The sequence below is a fragment of the Sorex fumeus genome, unplaced genomic scaffold (genome assembly GCF_029834395.1).
Source record: "Sorex fumeus unplaced genomic scaffold, SorFum_2.1 ptg000063l, whole genome shotgun sequence".
Classification (NCBI taxonomy): Eukaryota; Metazoa; Chordata; class Mammalia; order Eulipotyphla; family Soricidae; genus Sorex; species Sorex fumeus.
The window spans coordinates 6,343,965-6,354,323 of NW_026606120.1; positions in this window are offsets into that span (position 1 = coordinate 6,343,965).

The following is a 10,359-nucleotide window of genomic DNA, read 5'->3' on the forward strand; positions in this document are numbered from 1 at the left end:
GTCATACAATTATCAAATACCCATCCCTCCACCAGCGTGCGTTTTCCATAACCAATGTCCCCAGTATCCCTCCTGTCACGCCCACCCCATTCTACCCCCTGCCTCTGCGGCAGGCACCTTCCTTCTTACTCTCTCTCAACTTTTGGGCATCAAGTTCACAATTCATTACAGAGATTCATTCATTTATTATTTCCTGCATTCCCTTATAGAATACATTGGATGTCAACTTCTGACACATTTGAATTTGCCTTCTAGAAGTCTGAAACACTGTGTGTGTGTGTGTGTGTGTGTGTGTGTGTGTGTGTGTGTGTGTGCATGTGTGTGTGAGAGAAAGAAACAGATTGAGAGAGATCTTTGAGAGAGAGAGAATGAGAAACTAAGCCTGGAACACATGCCATGACTGTTTGCAAATGTTTTTCTGGGGCTGGAGCGATAGTACAGCAGGTAGGGCATTTGCTTTGCACAGGCCCAACCCAGGTTCGATTCCCAGCATCCTACATGGTCTCCCAAGCACCGCCAGGAGTAATTCCTGAGTGCAAAGCCAGGAGTAATCCCTGTGCATCGCTGGGTGTGACCAAAAAAAGCAATAAATTAATAAATAAATAAAATGTCTTTCAGAATACCATTATTTCCTGTTCCCATGAGATTTTTTTTTTTTTTTGCTTTTTGGGTCACACTCGGTGATGCTCAGGGGTTACTCCTGGCTCTGCACTCAGGAATTACCCCTACTGGTGCTCAGGGGACGATATGGGATGCTGGGAATTGAACCTGGGTTGGCCGCGTGCAAGGCAAACGCCCTACCCCCTGTGCTATTGCTATTGCTCCAGCCACCACCCATGAGATGTTTTAAATTAAACCAGATGGTCAGACTTCTTCATCAAGATCATGAACGATCGGTTTGAGGCTCTTTAAATTAAATAATTAAATATAATTAGTTACATCTTATTTTATTTTATTTTTTTATGTAGGAGTACTGCTATTTATTCAGCCACTGATTAGCTGATTGAATTGGGCATGAACTCCACCTTACTTTTTTTTTTTATAATTTTATTTATTTATTTTTTTCTTCTTATATTTATTTATTGAATCACTGTGGAAAAAGTTACAAAGTTTTCAGGTTTAAGTCTCGGTCATACAATGATCAAACACCTTCCCTTCACCAGTACTCATTTTTCACCACCAAGAACCCCAATATACCCCCTCCCACCCCTCTCAAAGCCTTTGAGGCAGATGATTTCTACTTAACTTTTCTCTACATTGATTATATTCATTACTTTAACAAAAGATGCACCATTATTGTTTAGAATTCCGCCCCCCCGCCCCCCAACAATCAGAATTGCTGAAAAGGCATTGCGAAATACTTTGTTTTCTATAGCTGGTTATAAGAATCATATAACGATTTTGGATTTCTGCAGAGAGCCAGATAATTACGAGATTGGTTTCTGTGCATCTGGTGTTATGGCTGTGCCATAGAGCCACTTATGGGGGGCAAGTCGTGACCTCGGTAGGGCATGAAGGACGAACCGGTATCACCCCCTTTCCCAGAGAGTGCAGTTGCTCCGTCACCGCCAGCTCATACCTGGCTTTCCTACAAGCTCTGAGGCGGTGGCCACCTTGTTGCCAGGGGGAAAAAGGCAGAAGGGAGCAACACCCTTTCCCTCCCGGGGAGACATGGCACCGTAGTTTAACGAATTCACTTTTCTGCCACAAGCTGCAGGGCTCTGAACTAAGTCCTTTTGCTTATGGAGCCATGGTCACGCTGGAGAGCTGCTCATGGGGGCAACTCGTGACCTCGGTAGGGCGTGAAGGACGAGCTGGTACCATCCCCATTCCCATGAGACTGCAGTTGCCCTGCCACTGCCGGCTCACACCTGGCTTTCCAATAAGCTCTGAGGCTGTGGCCACCCTGCTGCTGGGGGTGGGGGGTGGAGGGGGTAAGGTGGAAGGGAGCAACACCCTTTCCCTCCCAGGGAGGCTTGGCTCTGTAGTTTAATGCATGGTCCATTCACTTTTCTGCCCCAAGCTGTCGGGCTCTGGATTAAGTCCTTTTGCCTCTGGAGCCATGGTCGTGCCATAGAGCCGCTCGTGGGGGGCAACTTGTGACCTCGGTAGGGCGTTAAGGACGAGCTGGTACTGCCTCCCTTCCCATGAGACTGCAGTTGCCCCGTCACTGCCGGCTCACACCTGGCTTTCCTATAAGCTCTGAGGCGGCCACCTTGTATGTGGTCCAGATGTATTTCTGCCAAAAGCCGCTGGGTTTCAAGATTTGTTTCTGAGTTTCTGGGATCATGGCCGTTAATCATGTTGATCAGGAGCCAGAGAAGCCGTTTGTAGGCAGCGACTCGGGTCTCATTGGGATAGGGAGGAAGGGCCAGTTCCACCATCTGGTGAGTCCCTGCATGTCTCATCACTGCACCCAAACCTGACTGTCCAGTGGTCTCTGGAGGATGCCGGTCGCCGGGTTGCCAGGGGGAACAGGCCAAGGCACAAAACCTATTCCCACCTGGAGTGGTCCAGCACCAGTAACCTACTGCAGGAACAGGACACATTTCTGCCAAAAGCCTTTGGGTTCCGAGATTCGCTTCTGAGTCTCTGGGATCATGGCTATTAAGCAGTTCGATCAGGAACCAGAGAGGCCTTGCCTCCAATTATATAGCTGAGCCGGAGGTGGTTTGTGGGTGTGTCTCCCACATACCTAACTTTTGGCTGTTTACTTTCTTGGTAAACTTTGCCCCAAGTTTCTGGGGTCTGGCCAAAGGCACAGTAGCAATTTTGGGGTATCTGAAAGTCTGATGGTGCCATCAGGCTGCTGATGCACTCGCCTCACAGGTACAGATTAAACTGCTGGTGGCACCATACCCCCCTACATCTTATTTTACATTTTATTTTAAATTAGTTTTTGGCTACCCTTGGTGAAGCTCAGGGGCAGTTCTATGAGTAGAATTGGTGGTAGTGGTGGTGGTGGTGGTGGTGGTGGTGGTGGTTTTCTCCTGGGGTACTTGGGAGACAGTTTTATGCTGGGAATCAAAGTTGAGTCTACTGTATTCAGAGTATGAGCTCCAGCCACTAAGCTGCCTCTTTGGGCCTCCCTAAAAGATGCTTTGAAGCCCTTGATAAAATAATTTTTAAAAAGTGATTTAGTGACATGCTAGTGACAACAAAACACCAGTATATTTTTATTTAGTCAAATTCTGATGTATGATCCAACTACCTAAATGTTAGTTATTTGATTTAGCAAACCTAATTATAGAAAAATGTTTCAAAGATGTAACAACAGAAATATATCTACAGGGCATTTGTACAAATATATCATAGACAATATGTAAACTGTAAGATAAAAAGAATAACTAAATACCAATACATAAGATAAGAGAGTAGATAAATAATTGCTGTATAGCACAGTAGCATGAAAATAATGTGAAAAACCCTATGAACGTAAGATGATTTTCAATGTGTGCTGTTAGGTGAATCAAAGCAGCATGTTATGGGGGGTTGGAGCAATAGCACAGTGGGCAGGGCATTTGCCTTGCAAGTGGTGGACCCAGGTTTGATTCCCAACATCCCATATGGTCCCCCGAGCACCGCCAGGAGTGATTCCTGATTGCAGAGCCAGGAGTAACCCCTGTGCCTGGTGTGATCCAAAAAACAAAGAAAAGAAAGCAAAACAATTGTGTCTAGGATGATACATTGAAAGCATGAACTTTATTTTTTAAATTTTTTATTAGAGAAACACCATGAGGTACAGTTGTAGACTTACAAATTTTTGTGCTGGTGTTTCAGTTGTACAATGATTGAGTACCCATCCCTCCACCAGTCCCCATTCTCCACCACCACTAATCCCAGTATCCCTCCCACTCCCCATCCCCCCATCCCACCCAGCCTCTGTGGCAGGGCATTCCCTTTTGTTCTCTCTCTCCTTTTGGGTGCTGTGGTTTCCAAAAGAGGAAAGCATGCACTTTAACCTCTGTGCAATCTCTCTGGCTCCAGTGGACAGCTTTCTGAGCCAAGTACAGGAGTCTGGGATGCTATTGCAGTACTGTATCATACCAGTAGGTGGAATTATACTCCATATTGTCAAAACTGTACTGTTATAAGATGATCACTGTTAAGACTGGATAGCTTTGCTTTTGGGTGCTACAAAATTGTCTTTACTAATTTTGAAGAAGTTAGGCTTTCTTCCTGACTTCACCCCAAGGACACCCGAATATGCTAAAGAAACAACGAGTATCTGAGATGTTGTCTGAAGTTATTAGATCTGGGTTTTAGTCTTAGCATGTGTTGTTCTTGAGTGAGTTTATGCTACCTGAACTTCAGGTTACCATCTCTCTGCTGTGATTTAGGGGAAATAATTAAATGAAAACTCATAGAATACACATAAGGAAGTGAAAAAAATGAGAGAGAAGCAAATAAAATGTGGGAGAGAAAAATATTTGGATGCTATGACTAGGGAGATGATATAGAAGTATTCATTTCATTTCATTTCATCATCCTGTTATTCGTCGATTGCCTCGAGCAGGCCCCAGTAACGTCTCTTTCATCCTAGCCCTGAGATTATATTCAAGGCTCTTTAGGAGAATGAGACCCATCATTGTTACTGGTATTTGGCATATTTGGTATGCCACGGGGAGTTTGCCAGACTCTGCCCTGTGGGCAGGCTACATTTGATAGCCTGCAAGTTTGTCCAAAGTAGGAATGAGACAATAAAATGTCATAAAAAGATGTCCGGATAAGATGTTGCGCGGCCGCAAATGTGGCCGCGCGGTTCCGGGAGCTGAATTTTATAGTCTCTGAGTCTTGGCCGTTGATGGGATTACACGGCGCCAGGGGGCCAGGTGGTGGGTGTGACCCCCGCCTACTGGAATTTGGAGGATCTGGGTGGAGGATGCTCGACTCCAATCCGAGTAGGCTGGGAGATCTCGGCCCTGGAACCCGCGTGGATTTGTCCTTCTGCCAGTACCTTCATGTGTGCGGAGAGTGGTCTCAGCATGGTGGTGGCTGGTCCTGGAGGTCTTCGGCTGCCGGAGCCCTGGTCGGGGCGGGGAGGAAAGCTCAACCCGCTCCCCTCCAAGGGGCAGAAGACTGAAATATAGAAGTATAAATGATAAAATTAAACCCATCATCATGGAGGTTAAGAGCATTGGTTAAAAGAAAATAAATAAAATCTAATTGAATTCATATGCTTCACAAGAAGATATGTGCAAACAATGGATAGGTTATATCTTCCTTTACTGTATTTTCTTTCTCACACACACTTGCACATACACATATCTACATGCATGTTAAAACATGCATGTTAAAACACACGTGACCACCATCTATTGCTGTGGCATGATAGTTATAAAAAAATTAAAAAATATATAGAAAAGAAAGGTAAAGATATAGAAAACACAAATCTCTTGATTAAAGCACTAAAGTCTTCTCTCATGTTGAGCATATCAAATGTTCTCAGTCCTCCCTGGAGTTTTGTTTTTCCCTAGAAACCTCCTGTATACCTCTTTATCTTGTTCCTCAGGACATATATGAGAGGATTAAGTGAAGGAGTACCCTCTGCATAAAAGAGACCAAAGAACTTTCTTCTCTCTTGAATAGAGGAGTTTCTGGACTAGATATAGACAGCAATGACTGGACTGTAAAAGTGGATGACGGCCATAAGATGAGAGGAGCATGTCCAAAGCACAATCGAAATAGTATATTTTGTATTGTCTGTTATGAAGAACTGCTGAAAATGCTTACAAAAAAGTATTCATATAGGAAACAGTGTGAAGATTGTTCTATTTTGGCAGCGGCCATTATGATATTCTTTAGGATATCACTAACATGTTGTTAAACATGATTTGAGCTTTGGTATATGTATCTGAAAATATGTATATATACATATATATATTTCCCTCTCTGATTTGTTTCCTACTATCTGAACCCCATCAAATGTGGTGTGGTACTTATGGAGAATGGGTAGGGAGTGTCTTATGATGTGTCGTGCAGCCACAAATGTGGCTGTGTGGTCCAAGAATATGTTCATTCATGTGTGAGACTCGGCCTGAGCATGTGGGGAGCGGCCTTGAGTGTGGGGGCAGTTGGTTCTGGAGGTTTTTAGCTGCCAGGGATTGGGACCTTGGGGTGGGGAGGGCTCTCACCTGCCCTTCTGGGGCACCTCGAGTGAAACAGCCTGGCGTGGAGTCCGGTGGTATGGCTATGGCGGGCTTCATGTTATGCTGCAGTCTGGGAGAAAGAGCCCTGTGATCTGGACGGTGGCCGATGTTGAGATTATCTGCCTGCCACTATCTCTTTTCTTCTCCCTATACTTTGGGGCCAAGGTTGATCTGGGCATTCTCCCTTTAAAGCATTACATTTTTCTCATCCAGTTATTATAAATACCACATATAAGTGCTATCATCCTTGTTTATCCTTCTTCTGGCTATTTCATTTAACATGATATCTTCCAGTTATATCCATGTTGCTGTGAATTGTAAGATTTTATCCTTACTTACATTTGTATAGTATTACTACATCATTATTTAATGCATTATGTACCTATTACCATATCTTCATGATCCACTTCCCTGTCATTAGACATGTAGGCTGATTCCAAATATTAGCTATATGTGCCATTTTCACTGGTGTGAGAGGATATATCATTGTCATCTTGATTTGGATTTCCCTCGTGATAAATGATGATGAGCATTTGTTCACGTGTCTAGTGACAACCCACCTGTCTTTCTCTGAGAAGTGTCTGTTCATTTTCTCTCCAAATTTTTTATTGGGTTTTGGACTCCTTTTTGGGTAGATCTTTGTTAGTTTATGTATCCTGGATATCAACCTCCTTATGTTGAATGCAAATAATATTTTCCCATTCACTTAGCTGTCTTTTTAATTTTAGCCCTTTGGTTTTTTTTCCTTCCATGCAGAAACTCTTGAATTTCATGTAGTCCCATTTGTTTATTATTTTTACTTATTTATTTATTAATCAAATCATCATGAGATAGCGCATTACAAAATTGTTCATGATTGTGTTTCAGTCATACAATGTTTCAACACCTATCCTTTCACCAGTTTAATTTTCCAGCACCAGTGTCCCCAGTTTCCCTCCCACCTTCAAGCCACACCCAACCCCAGCCTGCCTCTCCTCTCCTCTCTCTCTCTTTCTTTCTCTTTCTCTTTCTCTCTCATTTTAGGCATTATGGTTTGTGATACAGATGCTGAAAGGTTATTATGTATATCACTTTACCTATTTTCAACACCCAGTTCTAGTCCAGAGTGATCATTTCCAACTAATACTGTAATAATGGACTTTTCTCTATCTTAACTACCCTTCATCTCCCACACCTTTGACCAACCACTGACCAGCACTCCTGGTTCGTTTTCCCTGGCATTGAATATTAGTGTCATACTCTCTTTTTTTTGTTTTTATATCCCACAAATAAGTGCAGCCATTCTGTATCTGTCCTCTCCTTATCATTCAGCACAGTAATCTCCAAGTCTATCAATTTGTAGGCAAATTTTATGACCTAATTTTTCCTAACAGTTGTGTAGTATTGCATTGTGTAGATGTACCATAGATTTTTTTTTTTATTCATATGTTTGTTCTCAGGCACTTAGGTTATTTCCAGATTCTGGCTACATATAATTAAGAGGATATAAATTAACTATCAACTATCCTTTTAGACCATGATGCATTGTCACTGTCACTCCCCTCCCATTGTTCATTGATTTGCTCGAGCGGGCCCAGTAACGTCTTCATTGTGACACTTGTTACTGTGTTTGGCATATCGAATACCTCACGGGTAGCTTGCCAGGCTTTGACATGCAGACAAGATACTCTTCAGTAGCTTGGCAGGCTCTCCCAGAGAGATGGAGGAATCAAATCTGGGTTGGCCACGTCAGCCTCGTGCAAGGCAAGGGCCCTACCCGCTGTACTATTGCTCCAACCCATTGAAAATAGAAATTAATCACACACAGAAATGGAGAATCAAATCAATCACCTGGAAATTAAACAGCTCACTACTGAAATACCAATGGGTTAGAAAGGAAATCAAAGAGGAAATAAAGATTCCTGGAAAGAAATAAGAATGAGGACATTAGTTACCAGAACTTTGGGACACAGCAAAAGCTGTGGTAAAAGGAAATTTATAGCTCTGCAATCGTTCATCAGGAAAGAAGAAAGAGCCCACATCAATAATTTAACCTCACAACTTAAGATCTTGGAAAATGACTAACAAAAGTAGGCCAAACCAAGTAGGAGGAAGGAAATAATAAACTTAGAAACTTAGAGCAGAAATCAATCTGCTGGAATAAAAAAATTTAAAAGATCAACCAAACCAAGAGCTGGTTATTTGAAAAAATAAACAAGATTGATAAACTAATTACGAGACTCACAAAGAAACAGAGAGAGAGAGGAACCTAATAAATCATATCAGAAGTGCAAAGGGGGACATCACAACAGAAAAGGCAGAAATCCATAAGCACATCAGAGATTTCTTTGAAAATCTTTAATGGCATGAAAAAAATAGAACCTTGAAGAAATGGATAAGTTCCTGGATTCTTAAAACCTTCAAAGGTTCAATCAAAAGAATTTGGAATACCTGAACAGATCTATCACCAACAAGAAAATTGAAATGGTAACCAAAACTCATCTGAAGAACAAAGGCCCAGGCCCAGATGGATACACTAGTGCATTCTTTCAAACCTTCAAACCCCTGACACTCAGCAGTGAATCTCAAAGACAGCAGCTTTCTCTGTCAAGATTTCTGGCAAGAAATCTCTGGCAAGATTTCTCCAAACCCCATGCCAAGCCGATTTCACCAGGGCACCTCAGATGGAGCAGCTGTCCTCTCTCCATCCACTCCAAATGAATCTCTGGTGGCCACAAACTTCTAGAAGATAAACCCAGATACACAGGACCAGGAACTAAAGACTCCAGGCCACATGGTGGCAGTGGTGATGGGCCCTTCCTGTCTTTCAGCCCCTTTGGGGCCCTGGGTGTCACACCCACAAACTTTCTCTGGGTGCCATTTAAAAGCATTAATAGCCTTGATCTAAAGACTCACGAATGAAACTCAAAATGCATTAACTCTCTACAGAGATGTCGTCAGACCCCAATCATTTGCCATTAGAATTCCAGAAGCACTCAACAGCTTTTGTGGCTGAATAACCTCTCGTGTAATTCATATTAAACAATAGAAAATAAATTATCTAACATCTGTCTGTAGCAGGCAGGCTTTAATGGTGATGGGAAAATTCAAAATAATGGTGGTGGCAAGGTTTAATGGTGGTGGGATTGGTGTTGAAATATGCAATGCAATCAATTAATGTGAACAACCTTATGAAAATAAAATTTAAAAATTAAAAACAATCCCATTCACAATTGTGCCACAGAAAATCAAGTACCTTGAAATCACCTTAACTAAGGAGGTAAAGGACCTGTACGAAGAAAACTACTAAACACTACTTCAAGAAATAAAAGAAGATAGGAGGAAATGGGGACACATCCCCTGTTTATGGGTTGGGAGAATTAGCATCATCAAAATGGCAATACTCCCCAAAGCACTGTACAGGTTCAACATGGTCCCTATAAGCATACCCATGATAATTTTCAAAGAAGTTTATCAAACACTATTGAAATTCATAGGGAACAACAAACACCCACGAATAGCTAAAGCAATCCTTGGGGAAAAAAAGATGGGAGGCATCACCTTCCCCAAGTTCAAACTCTTCTACAAAGCAGTAGTAGTTAAAACAGCATTGTATTGAAATAAAAACAGACCTGCAGATCAACGGAATAGAGTTCAGTATCCTGGCACAGACCCTAAAATCTACAATCACCTACTCTTTGATAAGGGAGCAAGAAATATGAAGTGGAGCAAAGAAAGCCTCTTCAACAAGTGGTGCTTGGAAAACTGGACAGCTATATGCAAAAGAATGAACTTTGACTTCTACCTAACACCATGCACAAAAGTCAGATCAAAATGAATAAAAGATGTTAACATCAGACCTAAATACATAAGATATATGGAAGAAAACATAGGCAAGTCCCTCCGCAACATTGAAGCTCAAGGCATCTTCAAAGATGAAACACTGCTGACCAAGCAAGTGGAAGCAAAGATTAACAAATGGGACTATATTAAACTAAGAAGCCTCTGCACCTCAAAAGAAACTATGACCAAGATACAAAGATAGCTCATGGAATAGGAAAAACTGTTTACCCAATACCCATCTGATGAGGAGTTATAGCAAAGATTTACAAGGCACTTGTAGAACTTTACAGGAAAAAACATCCAACCCCATCAAAAAATGGGGAGAAGAGATGATCAGAAACATCTTCAAATAAGAAATTCAAAAGGCGAAAGGCACATCGAAAAACTG